The sequence below is a fragment of the Notamacropus eugenii genome, chromosome 2 (genome assembly GCF_028372415.1).
Source record: "Notamacropus eugenii isolate mMacEug1 chromosome 2, mMacEug1.pri_v2, whole genome shotgun sequence".
Taxonomy (NCBI): domain Eukaryota; kingdom Metazoa; phylum Chordata; class Mammalia; order Diprotodontia; family Macropodidae; genus Notamacropus; species Notamacropus eugenii.
The window spans coordinates 501,590,866-501,612,297 of NC_092873.1; the positions used below are offsets into that span (position 1 = coordinate 501,590,866).

At 39.8% G+C, this 21,432-nt stretch overlaps 1 long non-coding RNA gene across 1 annotated transcript in view; it reads left to right on the forward strand.

Annotated features, from left to right (window-relative positions):
• Window positions 1–1,340: 1,340 nt before the first annotated feature.
• Window positions 1,341–21,432, forward strand: part of LOC140524212 (uncharacterized) — a 53,709-nt gene continuing 33,617 nt past the window's right edge. The window contains exon 1 of the long non-coding RNA XR_011973610.1: window positions 1,341–1,424. This is a non-coding gene — a long non-coding RNA (uncharacterized lncRNA). The remainder of the gene's footprint in view (window positions 1,425–21,432) is intronic.

The following is a 21,432-nucleotide window of genomic DNA, read 5'->3' on the forward strand; positions in this document are numbered from 1 at the left end:
CTGTGATCATGTGAGGCCTAGAGGGATTAGATCCTGCAATGAATTAGTGAGAGAGGCAGGGATATCAAGAGCCATGTAAATAAAGGATAGGGATGGGCTCTGTGATTTCCCTGGTGTGGGACAGGGGTGCTCCTATATGATGAAATTCCCTCTCCCAAAGCAGGAGGACTTGCCTTTTGAAATTTATGGTTTTAGAGAGTTGCCTAAAGCATTGAGAACTCCAGTGACTTTCCTCTAGGATCCTACAGCCATATGTGTCAGAGACAAAGCTTGAACCCTAGCTGCCAAGCCAGCTTTCCAGCCACTACATCATACTGCTTTTCTTATGTATGTAAAAAAAGCAACTTCATTTAGTTTCTAAATTTTTCTTTTAAAGTTATCAATAAAAAATGATTCTCTCAACTGCTTTTGAAGTAGAAAAAAGGCAGGGGCAGCTGTGTGATGCAGTGGATAGAGTATTGGACTAGGAATCAGGAAGACCTGAGTCCACGTCTGTTTTAGCACGCTTAATAGCTGTGTGGTTTGGCCAAGTTGTTTAGCCCCTGACTACCTTGCTTTTCTCATCTATAAAATAAGGATATTATTATTGCTATTATTAATATTATTACTAATAATGTCTACCTCCTGGGGTTGTTGTAAGGATTAAATGAGTCAATATTTGCAAAATACTTTGCAAAACTAAAAGCTCTGCAGAAATACTATTAAAAACCCGGCAATCAAACAAAGCTTTATTCGATCAGTACGATAGCTAGAATAAATGGTGATGGTCATAATCCATTCATGATAAATTCTCCAGGACACTTCACTGGTAGAAGGCAGCCAATCACCATGCATGGTCTTTGAGATCCCATTACAGGAAATGCATCCACATCCCAGTACCATAAATACTACAATATGGTTGTCACTATGGAGTTATGAGTACAAAAGCTACATTTGGTAACATTCCTCCACTCCTGGCATAATAATGGAGGGAAGGCTGGGTGCGAGTAGGAACGATGAGCCTCAGGTGAAAATATTTTGTGAGATTGGAGATTTAGAAATTCAGAGCAGACCTGGAGGTTTGAAGTAACTTGTAAGAAGGTGAAATGTTTGCCATCTTTCCATGGACTTGGTTGTATTACAAATGGTACTGGAGGTGCAGTGAAATCTTCCAATTGGATGTTTTTGAAACTCTTCTTAAATTAGAATTTGAACAATGGGGCTTCCAACTTGGGAATCCCAGTGAGTTCTGTCTCATGGCTGCTTCTCTTTCTGGTCATCTGAATTTCAGGGATTTGAACCACTGAAGCATTGACATCTTGTCTCTGTTTCTTGCCTTTTACAGGAAAATGAAGATATGTGTGGAAGCGAAATATTCCTGACTTCCTTGAACACTGATTGAATATTAAACCTCTAATAACGATCTCTTCCTGAAGGAATCCCAGGTGGGTATTGGTTTGGGTAGGGCAGGAAACTGTCTTATCAACTCTTTTCCTTTATGTGAATTTAGGCTCTCAAAGCAGTCAAGATAATGAAGGCTGCAGAAAGGCTAATATCAATTATATTAGTAGCTAAGCAGATGCATTATCCTTCTGAAGTCCTGTAAGGTCAGAAACAAATAATTGCTAATAGATGGATAGAGTGGAATGCCCTGTTTTTATATCTCTTCTACTTGCTTTGTGTGAGCTGAGTGGACAGCGCTGGAAGCAAATGGGTATGGAGGCCATATCAAGGATAACAAAATGAAATGAACTTCTTGGGAAATTGTAATGATTTATGCTTAAAATTTTTTTTCTAGTGATGGCCCTTCTTGGTAATCTTGTTCAGAATTTTTTATCTGAAATCTTAGGAAGGCTTTGTAAGTCTAGTTAGTGCCATATTCAGGAAAGCTGTTTTCTCACTAGAGGGCAGCATTTGACTAATTGTCTGAGGAGAGAATTTTTTTCCCCACAGAACTGGTGTCCTCCATGTAGGTGGCTTTAGATAAGATTTTTTCTAACAGCCTTCCATGATTTCTAATCCTATCCACTGGGCCAAGGCCCAATTTGATTCAATGAGCCCATGGAAAAGAATTTTAGGAATTGGTTCCACTTGTAAATATGAGTTATTTTTAAATAGTAATTGTTGCAAGTATATGGAAATCTTGCTTACCCTATAGCCTTTTAAGTACACATACATTCACATGTTAATTTCTTTTATTATTGAACCATAATAAAATAAAATAAAATCACAGGTATATTAGCAATCCCATCTTCTTGAGACCCCGGACAAGTTGCTTAACATTTTAGTGATCTAGGCAGCTCTCCAAGATTCTTAAGTTGCAGAGAAAATGCCAGCCAGAGTTGGTAGAGGGAATTTCTTCACCTGGGAGTTCCCTAGGTCAGTGGAATCATTGGTCTAATAGTTACTATCCCTATAGTTACTGTAGAGACTCCATGGTTGAGTTCAGTGACTACTTGCAGAATTAAATTCTGTTTTGTTCTATGGCGTACCATTTAGCTGAGCCTTAAGGACAGTTGTGGGAGATCCATTTTTTCCCCTACAGCTGTAGTAACCACAACTGCATGAGGCAAGGTATATGCAATATCTCACACTGGAAGTACCCTGAAAGCCTAGGAATGTTCTCCATGAACAATAGAGGGTTTGTATACCCTAGATAAGGCTCCCAATGGCTAATTTGCTGAAAGATGTTCAAGAACTAGACATACAATCATTATACATGATTTTCAAGAGTGAGAGATATGGTGGTTTTCCATTATTATTCTTTTAAAACTTAGAGGGACAAATTCCTCTTCTTTTTTTTCTTATCTATTTGGTTAAATAGCTATGTATGTGTGTGTGTGTGTGTGTGTGTGTGTGTGTGTGTGTTAATGTCCTATATTAATGATATAATGTATTTCCATTTGGCAACAAAATCCAACATCAGGCCATAGTCCACCATCACCAAAAACAGAATGACCACTGAAATGTTCATAAGAAAAAAATGTGTCCTCTCCAATGGCCTTTCATACTCAGTGTCTTTGGCTAAAACAAAATAGTTCAAAGAATCTTAAGGGAGTATAATGATCCTGACTGAATGGGGAAATGGATGAAAAAGCATTATATTAAGGGCTTAATATATGCAAAGCATTGTACCAAGCACCAGGGAAACAAATCAAATGATCGCCTGGTCTTAAGGAGCCAGAGGCTGTGCAATCTAGCGGGAGAGATAATGCACACACACACGTACACACATGTATACATACTCACATACACACTCACATGCACATAAAAGACAGCATTGTATAGTGGATAGAAAACTGGTTTTGATGTCAGAAAGACCTGGGCTCTACTCCTGACTCTGACTGATTCTGGCTGTATGACTGGGCGTTACCCCACAGTATCCCAGGAAACTTTCTAATATTGGAAATTACTGAGAAGGTGCTGATCTGTCTTGGTGGAGCAAGCCCCCTTTTAGACTAACGCAATTGTAGCCCTGGTTAAAGAAAACAAAAAATTCAACTTGTCTTCACAGAAGAGATAGGAAAAGACATTTTCCCTTTCTCCCTCTTTGGCAGAAATGTGGTATGAGGGCATCAATGTTACATATGATGTCAGGTTTTTTCTGTTGTATTCATTGGCTATGTTGAGCTTTTTTTCTGTTTTTTTAAAGGTATTTATATAAGGGGTGACTGTCTTGAAGGGGGAAGTGGGGGATCCACAGGGAAATCAAGATGTTATAAAAACAAAAAAACATAAAAATCTATTTTTAAAAGTATACAACATATGTTGTATATTATATGTGTGGATATGATATGGTATTGTATTATAATATACATTACATTATGTTATATTATATCAATTTGTCTAGTTCCCCACAGTGGGGGTAGAGCCAGTCTTTAGATGAAGACATAGAAACAGGGTTCTGGGCTCTCTTGGCCATTGTCTGGAGCTGGAATTGGTGAGAATTGGTGCTCAGGAAGGTTAGGGCTTTACCTAATCTTCACCATCCAATTCCTGATAGAAACCTCTGACTAATTCTGTCCTTCAGAATAGGGAGCATGTTTCTGATGGCTGACCCTGACAAGATACCGTGTTGACATTCCACCAGTGTCCTCCTATCAGTGCAGCCTCCTCTCCAACAGCTGGGTAACTTCCTGTAGCCATTTTCCCTGGCATTCTTCTTTCCTTTAACCATTGAAAAGCCAAAGGGAGCAGTACAGACAGAGGGTAGAGATGCTACAACAATGAAGAAATCCCTTTTCTCAGCTAGGTTTACATGTTATTTAAATAACTTTTCTAGGAACATTGATTATAAAAGGACAGCAACAATGAGCTCCTCAGTGCTGGCCTTTTCATAGGAGACCTGGTTTTGAATTCTACCCCAAATGTGTATTAGCTGCGTATGATGGTGGACAGGTCACTTCACCATTTCAGATATTCAGATGTTCTCATCCGAACTACCTATCTAATCATGGACAAATCTCTTAAGGCCTTTCTTACCCCCAGGAAACTCCCTAAGACTGCAAGTTAAAGATGGACCATGGTCTACATTAACGGAAGAAGGTTCAATTAATCAATCAGTAAATATTTAGCAAGTGCCTACTATGTGCCAGGCAAGACAGTTAGGTGGTGAAATAGATAGAGTGCCAGTCTTGGAGTCAGGAAGACATCTTCCTGAGTTCAAATCTCATCTCTGACAGTAAATTTCTCTTTGTAAAAGAAAATTGATGTTAAGAGACAAAAGTGAAACAAACTTTGTCCACAAGGAACTTACATTTTAATGAGTAAGATCACATAAGTATGAACAGAAAATAGAAAAATAAGTGCAGGGTTGTTTTAGAAGGGCATGAAGAAAGGCTTTATGTACCTGAGTGGTGCATGTGTGTTTCGATGTTCTTTGGTATAGCGTCAGCTGGAGAAGGTCTGTGACCAGAGCATACGATGCCAGTTATGTTTTCTAAGTGGTGCATCCAGCTAATGTTCTTAAACAAACCAACTCCTCTTCAGAATTATGAAGGGCACAGAGGCGGAGTTTTGTGCCTTCCCACCTTTGTCCTGGAGGCAGGTAATGCTCTAGGTATTTTTGTCTTCTTTGGTTGTTGTTGAGTCATTTCAGACTCTGTGGCTCCATCTGAGATTTTCCTGTCAGAGATGTAGAGTGGTTTGCCATTTCCAGTTCCAGCTCCTTTTACAGATAAGGAAACTGAGGTAAACAGGGTTAAGTAACTTGCCCAGGGTCACACAGCTAGGAAGTGTCTGTCTAGATTTGAACTCAGGAAGGTGAGTCTTCCTGACTCCAAACCCAATGGACAAAGTTTGCTTCACTTTTGTCTCTATGGCACCAGCACCTAGCACAGTGCTGGTGCTTAGTGGGTGCTTAATAAATGCTCAATGATCAGTTGTATGGATAAGTGATGTTGTCATCTGTGAGAGGGACATAAGTGAGTTATTTCAAGACTCGACTTTTCTACCCAACTACAGATGGAAGTAAATGAGGGAAACTCTAATACTGTATCCCTGGATCTACCTTACTTTTACCTTCTACCCTAAATAGTTCTACCTAACTTCTTCCCTGGCATTCTGGGCTGAATCTCTACAAGGAGTTAATTTAAGGTTTTACTTTTTTTTCATTTTAAAAGAGACTTCTTCCAGACCAAAAATCCTTTAAGGGCTGCAGAGATTTCAAGCACTGGCGTGGGGGACATTTTGGTCAGGGTCTTTGGTAGCGTCTTGCTTCAGGAACTGATGGAGGAGGTAAATCATAGAAAAATATAATAAAGCAAATGCATGATAGATTTTGGAATCAGAGGACTGGGTTTTAGTCCCTAATCTGTAGCTAATTCGCTGTATGACCTAGGGACATCTCCCTTGGCCTCACCTGTAAAATGAGGTTGGGGGATGTAGATTAAATGATATCTAAAACCTTTCTAGCTATAACGGATGCTATGCTATAGGCGAAGCTCTTCAAGGCTTGTGCCAAACCTACCAAGTTTTGCCTATTTGCTATTTATTTTTTGATGTGGGCCTGTGAATTTATTGGCATGAGAAGTTTCTTTTTGAGGATGCTTTCTTTATTAATGCAAAATGATATATTCTTTGCAAAGTATAGTCTTAAAAAGTTGTCTGGAAAGTACTGATAAATGGAAGTATGATATATAGAATAATTTTACATATATATATATATATATATAGAGAGAGAGAGAGAGAGAGAGAGATACACACACACACACACACACACACACACACACATACACACTTCTATTTGTGTCTAATGGTTGCCATTTCCAGGGTTGAGGTTGGGGGGTAGAGGAAAAAGGAGGAAAAAAAGAAATTTGCACGATAATTTTTTCTATATTTGAAAGGCATAGCAAGTTGTACATTGTAGATTTGCAGTTTCAAGTGCAATCATTTTTTTTACTATACTATGTTATGGAAATACTTGTTTTATTCTATAAATTAAAAAAATGATGGGAAAATGTTGCCTAGAGTGGTGGCATCAAACTCAAATAGGAATCTTCCACTAAAGGTATGTTAGTATACCAAGGGGCCACATATTTACTCAGAACACCACAAATTAATGTAATCAATGTCTTGTGCTTTTTTGCTTAAATATTTCCCAATTACATTTTAATCTGGTTCTGGCAAGTGTTTGGGAATGCCTATGGGCCACCGTGAGTTTGAGTCCTCTGGCCTAGAGCCCTGAGACACTAAGTGATTCTCCCCAGGACATATGGGCAGAATGGGACTTAACTTTGGGTCATCTGGACTTGGAGGCTGGTTTTCTATCCCCTATACTGTACTTTGATATATTTTTAAAGACTTTCTTTAAGATGGGAATTCTTAATCTTTTTTCTTGTTTCAAGGATCCCTTTGTCAATCTGTTGAAGCCCATGAACCTTTCTCAGAATTAGGTTTTTAGATAACATAAAATAAAATACATAGGTGCACAAATAAAACAATTATGGCAAAATAAAATGATCAAAATATTTTTAAAAATGTTCACCAGTTAAGATGCCTTGCTCTAAGAGGATCATGAAGGAAGGATGCAGTCTTCTGGCAGAGCATGTTCTCAACTGAGAGAGTTGCATGGGGGACAAGAACACTTTTCCTTCTCCCCTCCCCAACTTTGGTTAAAATGATAATGCAATGTATGATTGGCCACTTCTGGTAAGGCCTACTAAGTGATCTTTACCACAGCCAAGCCAATAATTCCTAGCACTGAGAGACTCCAGATAAAAACACAGCATAAAAGCCTGGATGGTATAACGCCAGTAATTGTCAACAGATGTGATCTCTTTTAATGGAGCATGTGTTCCTCATTTGGCACTACTGAATACCAGGAGGACCTTCTTGCAAATGAGATGTTCTTTGCTGGATTCACTGGGCTTTCTTTCTAAACCTATCTTTGGTTCCTCTCCATGTCCTGTTTTGATGTTGGCATGTCACCTTTGCATTGGGCACACTGCCATGCTAACAGATGGCCAGGAGATTCAACATGCCAGGGAACCATTAAGCTTCATCAGTGAGAGTAATAGAGGCAGCATTTCTATCTGCAAATGTGGAACTCCAGCAGTTTCTTCTGGGGAAGGGCCTAGATAGAGGTCTTCATCCTGATCCAGGCACATTCACTTCTTGGTCCCAAACAGGCAAAGCTGACCCGATTCTATCGAGAAGGCTGCATTCTGGGCCACATTTTAAGAGGCTATCGATAAGCTGGAAAGCATTTAGAGAAAGGAAATAAGATTCATGGGGAGAAAGGGGAGGTCTCCTGTCTATGTCTTGTGATGATCAATTAAAGGAATGAGAAATTTTAGTCTAGAGAAAAGAAGACAAAGGGGGAATAAGAGAGCTGTCTTCAAGTATTTGAAGGCCTATCATGTGGATAATGGATTCGATTGATTCTCCTTGGCGCACACAGTACAACCAGGAGAAGTAGGCAGAAGTTGAAAAGAGGTAAATTTCAGCTTAATGCAAGGGGAAAACTACTCAGGAATTAGGAAAGGGGAATGGGCTGCCTTGAGAGACCATGGTTCCCTCTCCCTGGAGGTCTTTAGACAAAGGCTGGCTGGCCACTTGTTGAGTATGTGGGAGAGTGGGGAGAGAGCATCCTAGGCTCCTCCTCTGATTGCACACCAGCTTTTCAGCCTCCTTCCTAGTATGGGGTGCCCAGAATTGGACGTGAAATTCTAGATAATACAGATATTAGAGAGGTGCTGTGGTCTAGTGGATAGGGCACTGGACTTGGGGTCAGGAAGATCTAGATTTGAATCCAGCTTCCACCTAGCTGTGTGACCCTGGGTAAGTTCCTTAACCTCTCAGTGCCTCAGTCTCTTCATCTGTACAATGAGATGGTTGGACTAGATGGCACCTAAGGTCCCCTTCAATTCTAAGTCCTAGAATCAAGATGGGGCACCTGCAGGACAAGTATAGAAGGATGATATATGATTCTCTAGCAGTGCCTATCCTGGACCCCTCAGTTGGATTAGATTTCACCCCTCTCCCAGTACTCTCTAGTACCTTTAGGTAGAAATTGGAGTGATCAGCCTCTCTGTTAATTCTCCAGCCTCCACTGGTTTTGTTTCCCCAAGTGTTGGGAGTAGGTCCTCTGCACCCTAGTTCCATCTAGCCACTTAGTAAGCAGATTAGCTTTTATAAAAGAATATTTATTTCGTAAATATCACAGCAAATATACAAACATCCTCCATAATACAAAAGTCATAGCTAGCACCATCTCATGCTCTGGGGAGGAAAGGCTTCACAGCTTAGCTTAGTTCCTGTATAGAACAGAAGGTTCTATAGACTAGAATATTCACAGCTTTGCTCAATTACTATAAAAAACAGTTCCAAATTTCAAGTCCAAAGTCCGCCTTGGGCTTGAGTCCCAGGCATCCTGGTTTCTCACAGATTTTCTGTTAGCGTGGCTAGCTGCAACATCCAGCCTGGGATCCTGTCTCTGAGGTCACTATGACTCAAACTCCTGGGTCCAGTGGTGGGGGGCATACAGCCTGTGCTTAAAACTGAAAAGGACACATAAAAATAGATCAAAATGAAGAATTCCAAACCCAAGGCCATTTCTTGGGACTCTGAGGCAAAAGGGGAGAGTACAGGAAGGTAGCCTTACCCTCCTCTCTGATTCAGCTCATGGCATCCATACTATGGGTACATGGTGACCTTCATTCACCCTTTCTGGAAGCTTTGGGAAAGAGATGGAGGCTGCTTCAGTCTGGTAATTTGTAAGATGTAGCATGTTCCAGCTATGTAGCCAATCTATGGTGGCTGCTTAGTGGGGGAACTCAGGATATCTTCTCCCAGAAGCAAGGTGCCTCCATGTTAGATAACTGGGCATGGTCCAAAGTCCCCATTTCTCTTCCATTACTATAGCTTGAGCTTGCAAGCCAGTGTGAAAGATGGGTAAAATGTAAATAATCAGGATTCAATTCAATTTATAAAAAAGGAGAGGCAATATGGGAAAAGGGAAGGAAAATGGATTTGGAGTCAGAAAACATGGGTTCAAATTCTGTCTCTGCTACCTACTACCAATGTGACCTTGGTCAAGTTACTTAATGTCTCCATGCACTGTTTTCCCCATCTCTAAGATGAAGGGTTTAGATTCGGTGACTCTAAGGTTCCTTCTAGTTCCAAATCCATGATCTTATGAATATTTATTGAATGGAATTGAATCAGAATGATGTCACTGTATTTCAGATAAAGGGAAACTATTAACAACAAAGATGGTCACAAGTGTCCTGCTTTAAAGCAGACTTTTCTTTTGCTAGAGTGGTTCATTTTTTTTCTTTTCAATAGGATTCCATCCCAAGGGGGAGAGGTCAATGACATCTCTGTGGATGATGGGAGTTGAAAGGTCACACAGGAAGTCTTTTTGGTGTCCTGATCTTTGAAATCTACTCACCTATCCCTACAACTAAGAAAACTTGCCTTTCTTTATGCCCCAATACATTCTTCTAGCTTATGGTCAGAGAGATAGCTGGCCAGAGCACACAGGTAGAATGCTAGTTTTGAAGTCAGGAAAATCTGGGTTTAAATCCTCTCTCTGGCACTTACTATGAGACTATGGCCCAAATCTCATTTCTCTGAACCTCAGTTTCCTCATCTTTAAAGTGGTTCCACTCCTACTTGTGGTGACTCACCTAAATGGCTACTTTGAAGCGCAAATGGATCATCTATATAAAATGCCTTGCATATTTTAAAGCATTCTGTGAATGACAACTATAAGCATTATTGTCAATTCCATGCCATAAGAGTGTATAGATGTATTGCTGGGCTCACTTATTTGTGACAGACAATTAGCCCTTGACATACCACTGGTGCAAAATTTTCTGTGCAGAGTTTGTCTGTTTTAAAAATAGTATTTCTGTTTTTCATTGATTTTTAGGTTAGGACAGCAATTCTGAAGGTCATTTATTCACTGATTTAGGGTGTTCCATTGAATTTCTCCATGTCTTTACTTTACGTACTTGTAAAATGGGAATCACAGTGAGATCTGAAGAGAATCAGAAAAGACCTGGATTGGAATTCTGGCTCCAGCACTCAGTGTTATGATCCAGTGCAGGCCATTACCTTCTTGGAACTTTATTTTCTTCATTTATCAAATGGAGATAATACTACCTAATTCATAGGCCCATTTTAAAGAAAGCTTTTTGTAAACCTTAACCTGCCTTATTCATCTAGGGGAGCACCTAGAAGAGCTAACCCTACTCTGTGAATCTGGGTATACCCAAAGGCTCATGAGCCTGAATTTCTACTAGCCAGACAAAGGACACAATTCATTAAAAGCAAAGGTATTTCATTGTAAAAAAAAATAGTAATGGAACATTTCCTCCCTATAAACCTGGGACACACTGTCCCATGTATATGCATGGTGTTGGTGAGAAGATTTTACACACAAAGAAATTGTGTATTGGGTCTCACATGTATGAAACATGTCAGCAGCTTGCCTGTATGGGTGATATATACTATTATCTCTTCCATCTTGTAGGGGTTAGGGGCTCTGTGCCCCCGCAATCTGGAAAATACACATCAAATTTTTTGGCCCTTCATAACAGAAGAATTCTGAATCATTATGGTATTAAAAGATAAAATATGTTGATATTATATGATACTATGCATATATTTTATGCATTTCTGAGTTTTTAAACTTTTTCTGTGTCATTTGCCAGCCTTCACATATTGTTTGCGGATCCCACAAAACTCCCCTAAATTCCAATTTCTTATACTGACCCACGACATATCAAAACTGTGACAGGAAAAGTCATGATGTGGAAGGGATAATTCTACATGAAGTGAATACAAGTTGTTGGGGGTGTATACAGTTCAGTCATATTTTTAGTCATATCTGACTCATTGTGATCTCATTTGGGATTTTCTTGGCAAAGATACTGGGGTGGTTTGCCATTTTCTTCTCCAGTTCACTTTACAGATGAGTTAACTGAGGCAAATGGGGTGAAGTGATTTGACCAGGGCTGCACAGCTAGTAAGAGTCTGAGGCCAGATTTGAACTTGGGAATATGAGCCTTCCTGATGTTAGGCCCACACTCTGTGCACTATGGTGTCACCAAGCAGCCTTTGTGGGGTATACACAAGTGGGCAACTCTGTCCTCAGGCTTTGCTGGGGTACAACAATATCTTCTGATCATTCTGCTCTCTCTAGGTCAGCTTGTCTGCTCTCTGTTGGCTGCTGCTTTTTGTTGGCTGTACCCCGGGCATCACAGCATGCCATTGCTACTCCCCTCCTCTTGCTTTCTCCTCACCTTTTCTAGATGAAGTATTTTGTGACTCCTGTGGGATTTGCTGGATGATGCTCCTGCTACTGGATTCTGGACTTTATTTCTGCAAAGCCACCTGTTTGCCATCTCAGCTCATTTACTAGGGTATAGTGTAATGATTGGAATCCTCTTATTGATAAGGTCAGGGTAATAGCTTTTAAACCATACCTTGGATGTATGGGGTGTTCTGGGGGGACTAGCCCTCTGGTGTGATACGTTAACATCAAGTTTGATTTCAAACAAAGTTGGACTGTAGCCATCTGGACCTCATTTTTTGGAGGCATTGACATTTGTCCCTGGTCATTACTTTCTATCTGTGTGTATATACATATATGTATATATGTATATGTGTGTATACACACACATACACACACAGAGGTATTTATTGCTTCTTTATACATATCTATGAGTCTGGGGAATATTTAGGGCTTTGACCTGTGGCAGACTCTGGTTTAGGGATTACTTCCTAGAGAGAAGTAACAAGGTCCCAAGAATTACTCATCTGTTTCAACTTTTCTTCAAATACCTGGTCCAGAAGACAACAAAGTTCTCTTATTTTAGGTGAAGACACAGATCTGATATTTAATATTCATGATGTTATGGGTGTTGTATGAATACTGAATTCAATTGCTTGGTGCCAAAGGGAAGAACTAGGACCAAAGAGGGACTCACAAGGGTTCAGGTTTTAAAGGAGAAGACCCCACATGGTGTAGGGGTTCTACATTCAATGTTTTTCATTTATAGGAAATATTTCTAAACAATTAGAGCTAAAATAAAGGAAGAGTTCCTCATCACTGGGAGTGTTCAAGCAGAAAGGCTGAGTGACCATTTCTTAGGGATGCTATAAAGGCAAACTTGAAGCAGGCAGTTGGACAGGATGACTTCAAAGGTCTTTTCTAACTCCAAGATTCTCTGGTTCAACTGAAAAACCACTGAACATCCTCCCTCCCCTCAAGTCTTTTCTTTTCTGTGTTAAACACTCCCAGTGTCTCCAATAGATCCTCATGTGGCATGATATTGAATTCTCTCAACCCCCCAGTCTCCTCTTCTGATCAGAGCCTCACTTATCAAAATCACATCATCTCAGATGTGAGAGAGGCTTCGATGCCATTTGATCAAACCTGCACCTAAAAAATAACTGTAACACAGTTAACGAGTGGTCATCCAGTCTTTTCTTGAATCAGTCTACTGCCAGGATTGAACATACATCATGGCTAGTATTAGACTGAAAGGCCCTTGAAGGCAGGGATATGTCTTATTCATCTTTGTTCTTCCTTCCATTCATTCATTCATTCATTCATTCATTCATTCATTCATTCATTCATTCATTCCAAAAGCCTTTACTTAGCATTTATAATGTGCTATCCATTCTGCTGTGTGCTAAAGATACAAAAATAAAAAGAAAATGGTTACCGCACATGAGGTGGTTACAGGTGGTTACCTGCATGCAAACAATATATGCACAGATAAGTAAATGCAAAATTTAAAGTAGATTCAAAGCCATTTTGACAGGTGTGTGTGTGTATGTGTGTGTATGTATGTGTGAATGTATATGTAAGGGGGGGGGGACAGTGGCTAGAGAACACTAATAAATCTGGATGATCAGTAAATACCTAGAGTCAGAGGTGTCACCTGTTTTGGGTTTTCAAGAAAGTTAGAAATTTCACATGACAGCAATGGAGTCTGGACACCAAGATGAGGGAAGGGAGTGGGGGTGCCAAACTCATCTGAAGCCAACACCTTAATCACAATGGGTGATTAATATCACTGAACCCAGAAATAAGCTGCGTATTTACAAGATATAATGATTGTAAGTGAAGGCTGAGATTTTGTGGGACTCAGAGGAGAAATAAGACGATTACAATTCTGATTTAAGATCCCTTTAGATAGAACATTTAAGCCTAAGATGAGGACCTATGTTCAAAAAGAGAAGTAGAAATTATCGCAGGCATAAGCTCTAAGATTTATTCAACAAACATTTACTAAGCACTTTCTGTGGGCAGGATCCTGTAAAAGGTAATGGACTGTTGCAGAATTTATATAAAGCCTACATAGTCCCTTTCCTCATGGAGCTTATAGTCTGGTGGGATGGAGAAAGGGAATAAAGATATAAACACAGTTATTTATTTCCTGCACACAAAAGAAATGCTAGACATAAAACACATCTAAGTGTGCACTGACAAGATTCATTAATTTAATACTACTGTTTTATTCTCTGTGGGAAGTTGATACTTAAACATCATGATAATAGAAAACAAAGTTAAAGACATCTTCACTCCAGATGTTCATACGGGCTATTTGTACCTGACCTGTAGGGAAGCTTTCTGAGCTCATACTGATCTGATCAATCACAGGCAGGCGTACTGTGCCTTGATCCTGACATAATGATGTCCTTTTGGTCCTCTTTGAGCTCAAAGGACAACAACCAACAGAGAACAGTTTGTGGCACTGTTACATTTCACCTTGGCTCTGTACTGTCACCTCAGTGCTCATGTCTTCTAACCAGTCAGGTCGGGTCTTAAGCTCCTCCTTTTGCTGGTACTTGACTTCTCCAATGTAGAAGCATCCTCTCCTATCATTCAGCTTCATTTGGTAGACCCAGGTCCTCCAGACCTCGTCTCTAAGCTTGGGCAAATTCGTTAAGAAATTGATAATTTGCCAGCTATTCAGAAAAAAGAAGAAGGTTGTTCCACCTTCCTGACTTCTGCAATGAGTTTTATTATTAGACTAGTTTTTCATGTCAATCTACAAAAATTTATTAGACATTTGCTATGGGGAAACTAGGTGGTGCAGTGAATGAGCTCTCTACCTGAAAGTCAGGAAGACTCATTTTCCTGAGTTCAAATCCAACCTCAGATACTTACTAGCAGTGTAACCCCGGGAAAGTCACTTACCTGTGTTTGCCTCAGTTTCTTTAACTGTTAAATGAGCTGAAGAAGGAAATAGCAAACCACTGTGGTATCTTTGCCAAGAAAACCCCAAATGGGGTCACGAAGAGTCAAATATGACTGAAAACAACTGAACAACAATAACAACATACCAGCCATTATTTTAAATAATGGAGTAGCTTGACCTGGAAATCTATCTCTAACCCTAAGATATTCCCAGAGTTTATAATTCAAGAAATCTCTAACCTCAGGTACATCAACAACACATCACCTTAAGTCCCATGGAGATGAAGTGATTTGAGAGCATCTCCTTTTGTAAATAGCTACTGAAGAGCCCTTCTCCACTGGACTTTCACCCTCTCTCCCTGCAGCCTGATTGAGCTTTTCCTAACGTACCTGAGTTCCCTCGGGGAGGGCGGTTTCCTGTCACCAGTATACCGCTGCTTGAAGATTTTCCAGGATTTAAATTTAATCCCCAAGGGGTTGTTAAACACAGAACATTAAGTGTGGCGCCTGTAAGGAGGCAGTGAGATTGAAGTTTCCCCTGAGACAAGCAGTTTTTATTAAGGATCTCTTTTGTCCCAGAAAAGGAAAAAGAGAGAAAAGATAAGGCCACCACTACAGTCTGATTCAATTTAATTCAACAAGCATCTATTAAGCACTTGCTATATCAAGCAAATACTGGGCTAGGCATGGGAGATAGAACAATTCCAAGAAAAATGGTTCCCGCTTGACCCTCTTGCCAAGAATAAATAACACTAGGAGAACTGAGAAAAGACTTTGAGTTGGAGCTGGGAACTTTAAATGAATAAGAATTTGTAATTACGATGCCCATTTTCACTCATATCAATGAGATCACACTGGGCTATAAGGTGAAGTTTGGACAAATGAAGTGGAATTACAATTTTTGCTGTCTAGACCTGTGATTTCATTGATGTAGGAATGTTCTGGCAATGAAAATGATTTTTCTAATGCAGATCAGCAAATATTTTGCATCTGAAATGGTTGCCTTGCACTCTGAGAGTTTAAATGTCATGCCTATTATGGGTTAGAGACAGGATTTGAACCCAAATCTTTTTGACTCTGAGGACTGTTCTCTACTCACTAGGTAATGCTGTCTCTCATACTTTACACAGCAGGTAGCAAATATGAAACTCATAGGGAGACCAGTCAAGATGGTGGAAGAAGAGCAAGCAATATAATCCAGTTATCCCTTATAATTACTCCACAAAGATCGGGGAAGCATGCCAGACTCTATAAATTGGGAAATAAAAGAAAAAATAATGCAGTGAATTATTTTTCCAGTCCAGGTTGTCATAGGGAGACAGAAAGGTCTGTACACATTTTGTATAGGGTTGAGCTAGGAGTGTGACTCACAGAGCATTCCGACTTGCATACTGGACAAGGCCTCCTGTTGTACACTAGGACCAGAAATGATTCAGGAAAGCGGTCTGCCACTGGGAGGGAGAAGTATAAGCTAGCAGTTATAGTTTATTCCCCAGATCCAGTATGGATTGAAGACAGAACCTTTGCCTAGGGGTGGAGTGACTGTGAACTTGAGGATCTTTACTGTGCCAAGAATAGGAACAGGAACTGGCAGAAGAGTGGGGAGGTTTCCCCTATCTAGCTTCTCATCCCAGTTTGAAGTCTATAGCATAATGACTGGGGTGTAGGACAGGGGAGAAAGAGATGAGAGCAGAGTGAAATCCACAGCTTTGTCACTCTGACCCTCCAGAGATTTCCAGCTGACTGATGGTGGCTGAATTTAGCAAAAGTCTACTGGATGTCCAGCCAGGGGCAAGCTCACAGTTATGCTGCTCAGGTCCAAACCAGATCAAGAACTTGCAGAACTAAAACCAGGATAGAAATTAGACTTCAGCCTGGATCAGACTGCTTTGAGTACACTGAAAGCTTGCATTATCTCATTTTATCCTCACAATAACCCTGGGAAGTGGTATCCCCATTTTCTCCATGAAGAAACAGGCAGACGGAGGTTAAGTGACTTGCCCAGGTCTCACAGCTGGTAAGTATCTGAGACTGTTTTATGCACTCAGATCTTCCTGATTCCAATCCCAGAACTCTATCCACTGTGCCGCCTACTTATCTCATCAACACATCAACAAATGAGAAATATAGAAGGAAATTAGAGAAAGAATTAACAGCTTGACATAAGAGGTGGAAAAACCTAACCCAAGCAACAGATTTCTAGAGAATTAAAAGGGACTGAGTAGAAGTTAATGATTCCATGAGACAAGAAGTATCAAACAAAGTCAAAAGACTGAAAAATAAAGAAGAGAATATTAGATATCTCCTATCAAAAAACATGTTAAGGAGAATTAATTTAAGAATCACTGGGATACCTGAAAACTATGATCAGAAAAAGATGTTGGACATCATACTTCAAGAAATCACATGAATGGGGTTGAGTTAGGAGTGTGACTTGCAGAGCATTCCATTTTGCATACTGGATAAAGCCTAGTGCTGTGCAGTAGGGCTAGCAAAGATCTCAGATCCAGCAAAGGGGTCTGCCACTGTGAAGGAGAAGTAACAAGTACAAGCTATCAGCTGTAGTTTATTCCCCAGATGCAGTGTGGATTGAGGAGAGGATCTTTGCCTGGGTTGGAGGTCCAGGGCATGCCCAGATCTTTTAGAATTGAGGGTAAGGTAGAAATAAAAAGAATTCATTAGCTACCTCCTGAAAGAAACCTCCAAATGGAAATTCCTAGGAAAGTTAGAGTCAAAATCCAAAGCTTCCAAGTTCAAGAAAAATACTTCAAGTAGTCAGAAAGAAAGAAATCAACCACATTCAGAATCATACATAACTTATAACTTAGCAACCACCACATGAAAGAAGTGGAAAGCTTGGAATATGATATTACAGAAGGCAAAGGATATAGGCTTACATCTGAGAATAACTTATCCACCAAAATTGAGTATAATGGTACAGGAGAAAAACATTGGATCTTTACTAAAACAGGGGACTTCCAAGCATTCCTGACAGTAGAAACACTGAAATACAAAGACAGAAGTTAACAGAAACATAAAAAGTTAAACATAAGTGTGTAATCATGAGACTGAACAAAGATAAAATAGTTATGTTTTAAGGGAAGGGTTGATATGTATCCCCTTAAGCCCCATGATCATCAAGGGTCACAGAGGGAATCTAATAAGACAGAGGATTTGGGGGTGATTTTATTAGATTTTAATGAATTTTAAGAGAAGAAAGGAATACATTGGGTACAGTGTGTGGGGAGGGCAAAGGCATGTGAATGTGAATGGTTTGAATTTACCCATAAAACTGAATAGGATAGCAGAATGGATTACAAAGAATCTTGACAGACTTAGGAACTCTGGTCAAAACAATGAAAAAAATAATATTTCAAAGGATTTATGCTGAAACATGCTATCCACTTCCTGACAGAGAGGCAATGAACTCAGGGGGCAAACTGAGATATTTGGATGTGGCCAATTTAAGAATTTGTTTCACTTCACTATGTATGTTTTGTTATAAGGGTTTGGTTTTTCTTTCTTTTTAATGGATGAAGGTGGGAGGAAGAGAAGAAAGATTTTGTTTAATAGAATAAAGTGAAATAAACAAAAACTGAATTCACAGTATTGGACTTGAAGTCAGAAAAAACCTGGATTTCAAGCCAGCTTCTGATCTAAGCTGTGTGACTTTAGAGCAAGTTACTTAACCTTTCTGCCTCACTTTTCTTATATATAAAAAGGGGACAATAACACCTTCAGTACTTCTATCTCCTAACTATTGTGAGGATCAAGTGAGATAATGTCTGTAAAGAGCATTCTAAACCTCAGAGTTCTATGTAAATGCCAGTTATTATTGTTGTTACTGTGGTTATTCTTATCCCAAGTTTTTTTTTCCAATTTTTCATTTATTTATCTATTTTTAGTTTTCAACATTCATTTCCACAAAATTTTGTTTCAAATTTTCTCCCCATCTCTCCCCTCCTCCCACCCCATAACGTCTTACATTCTGATTACCTCTTCCCTCAGTATGCCCTCCCTTCTATCACACCCCTCCCTTCCCTTATCCCCTTCTTCTCTCTTTTCTTATAGGACCAGATAAATTTCTATACGTCATTACTGTATTTATTTCCCAGTTGTATGCAAAAGCAATTCTCAACATTCATTCCTAATACTTTGGATTCCCACTTCTCTCCCTTCCTCCCTCCCCACCCATCCCCATTGAGAAGGCAAGCAATTCAATATAGGCTGTATATGTGTAGTCTTGCAAAAGACTTCCATAATAGTCATGTTGTGTAAGACTAACTATATTTCCCTCTATCCTCTTCTGCTACCCATTTATTCTATTCTCTCTTTTGACCTTGTCTCTCCCAAAAGTGTTTACTTCTGATTACTCCCTTCCTCCATTTGCCCTCCCTTCTATCATCTCCCTCACCCCACTTGTCTCCTTCTCCCCTACCTTTCTGTGGTGCAAGATATACTTTCATACCAAACTGAGTGAACATGTCATTCCCTCCTTAAGCTGAATGTGAAGAGAGTAAACTTCCCTTTTTCCCTCTCACCTCCTCCCTTTTCGTCTTCACAGAAAAAGGTTTTTCTTGCCTCCTTTATGAGTGATAATTTGCCCTTTCTCCCTTTTTCTTCCCAATATATTTCTCTCTCACCCCTTAATTTTATTTTTTAGGTATCATCCTTTCTTATTCAACTCACCCTGTGCGCTCTCTCTCTCTCTCTCTTTCTCTGTATATGTATGTGTGTATATAATCCCTCTGACCACCCAAATATTGAGAAAGGTCTCAAGAGTTACAAATATTATCTTTCCATGTAGGAATGCAAACAGTTCAACTTTAGAAAGTTCTTTATGATTTCTCTTTCCTGTTTACCTTTTCATGCTTCTCTTGATTCTTGTGTTTGAAAGTCAAATTTTCTATTCAGTTCAGGTCTTTTCATCAAGAATGCTTGAAAGTCCTCTATTTCATTGAATGACCATTTTTCCTTGAAGTATTATACTCAGTTTTGCTGAGTAGGTGATTCTTGGTTTTAATCCTAGTTCCTTTGACTTCTGGAATATCATATTCCAAGCCCTTTGATCCCTTAATGTAGAAGCTACCAGATCCTGTGTTATCCTGATTGTATTTCCACAATACATGAATTGTTTCTTTCTAGCTGCTTGCAATATTTTCTCCTTGACCTGGGAACTCTGGAATCTGGCTACAATATTCCTAGGAGTTTCTCTTTTCAGATCTCTTTCAGGAGGTGATCTATAGATTCTTTCAATATTTATTTTGCCCTCTGGTTCTAGAATATCAGGGCAGTTTTCCTTGATAATTTCATGAAAGATGATGTCTAGGCTCTTTTTTGATCATGGCTTTCAGGTAGTCCCATAATTGTTAAATTGTTTCTCCTGGATTTATGTTCCAGGTCAGTTGTTTTTCCAATAAGGTATTTCATATTATTTTCTATTTTTTCATTCTTTTGGTTTTGTTTTGTAATTTCTTGGTTTCTTATAAAGTAATTAGCTTTTGTCTGCTCCATTATCATTTTTAAAGAATTATTTTCTTCAGCTCCTTTTGCACTTGGCTAATTCTGCTTTTTAAACCATTCTTCTCCTAATTGACTTTTTGAACCTCTTTTGCCAATTGAGTTAGCCTATTTTTAAAGGTGTTATTTTCTTCAGCATTTTTTGGGGTCTCCTTTAGTAAGCTATTGACTTGCTTTTCATGATTTTCTTGCATTGCTCTCATTTCTCTTCCCAATTTTTCCTCCACCTCTCTTACTTGATTTTCAAAGTCCTTTTTGAGCTCTCCCATGCCCTAAGACCATTGCATATTTATTTTGGAAGTTTGGGACATGAAAGCCTTGACTTCCCTTGATGTTATGCTTTGTTCTTCCTCATCTAAAAGGATGGGAGAAAAGACCTGTTCACCAAGAAAGTAACCTTCTATAGTCTTATTTTTTCTCCCTTTTTTGGGCATTTTCCCAGCCAGTTACTTGACTTTTGAGTCCTTTGTCAAGAGGAGGGTATGCTCTGGAGTCCTGTAAGTTTTCAGTTCCTCCAAGATGGCATAATCAAGAGAGAGGAGTTTACTCCTCTCTTGACCTGCACACTGCTCTGGGAGCAACTAAAAACTTTGCTGCCCAGAATCTGCAATTGGAATTCCCTCACCACAACTGCCTCCAGCTCCACAGGCAATACCCCTCCTCACCTCTGGGTGGAGCTCAAGGATGAGAATCAGATCAGTGTCTCAGTTCCTCCAGGTGCTTTAGGTGGAAGTCTCCCAGGGCTGCCACTCAGGGCTGAGATTCATATCACATACTCAGTTCCCCTAGGGGCTCTAGGTGGAAAGCTTCAAAAATGGCAGCTGCCACTGTAGTGCCTGTTGCTGGAGGTCCAGACTAGGCTCCCCTCTCCTGGTTGAAGGGGCACTCCCACTGACCTTTGAAGCTGTCTGTGGCATTTGTGAGTTGAGCAATTTGGGAACTGCTGCCCATAGCACCCTGAAGTCTGTTCCACATGTGGCATGCTGGGCTGGGCCTCCTGAGGTATTTTTTAAAAAGGATGAGAGATTCATAGTGGGATAATAATGACAGCTTTGGTCCTTGGGAATGCATACCTGATTTTATCAGGTTGACATTTGGGAGACCAAGTGTGTGTTTTTGTTCTCATTCCCTTTATCTCTTACTGCCACTCTCAGAGGCAGAATTCTGGGTTGTAGAGAACATAAATGGTCCTGACCCTTCTTTTTTGTTTTGCATTTTCAAATTGAAGTAGGGCAAGTAGGGGCTGCAGGGGATAGAGTGCTGAAACTGGAGTC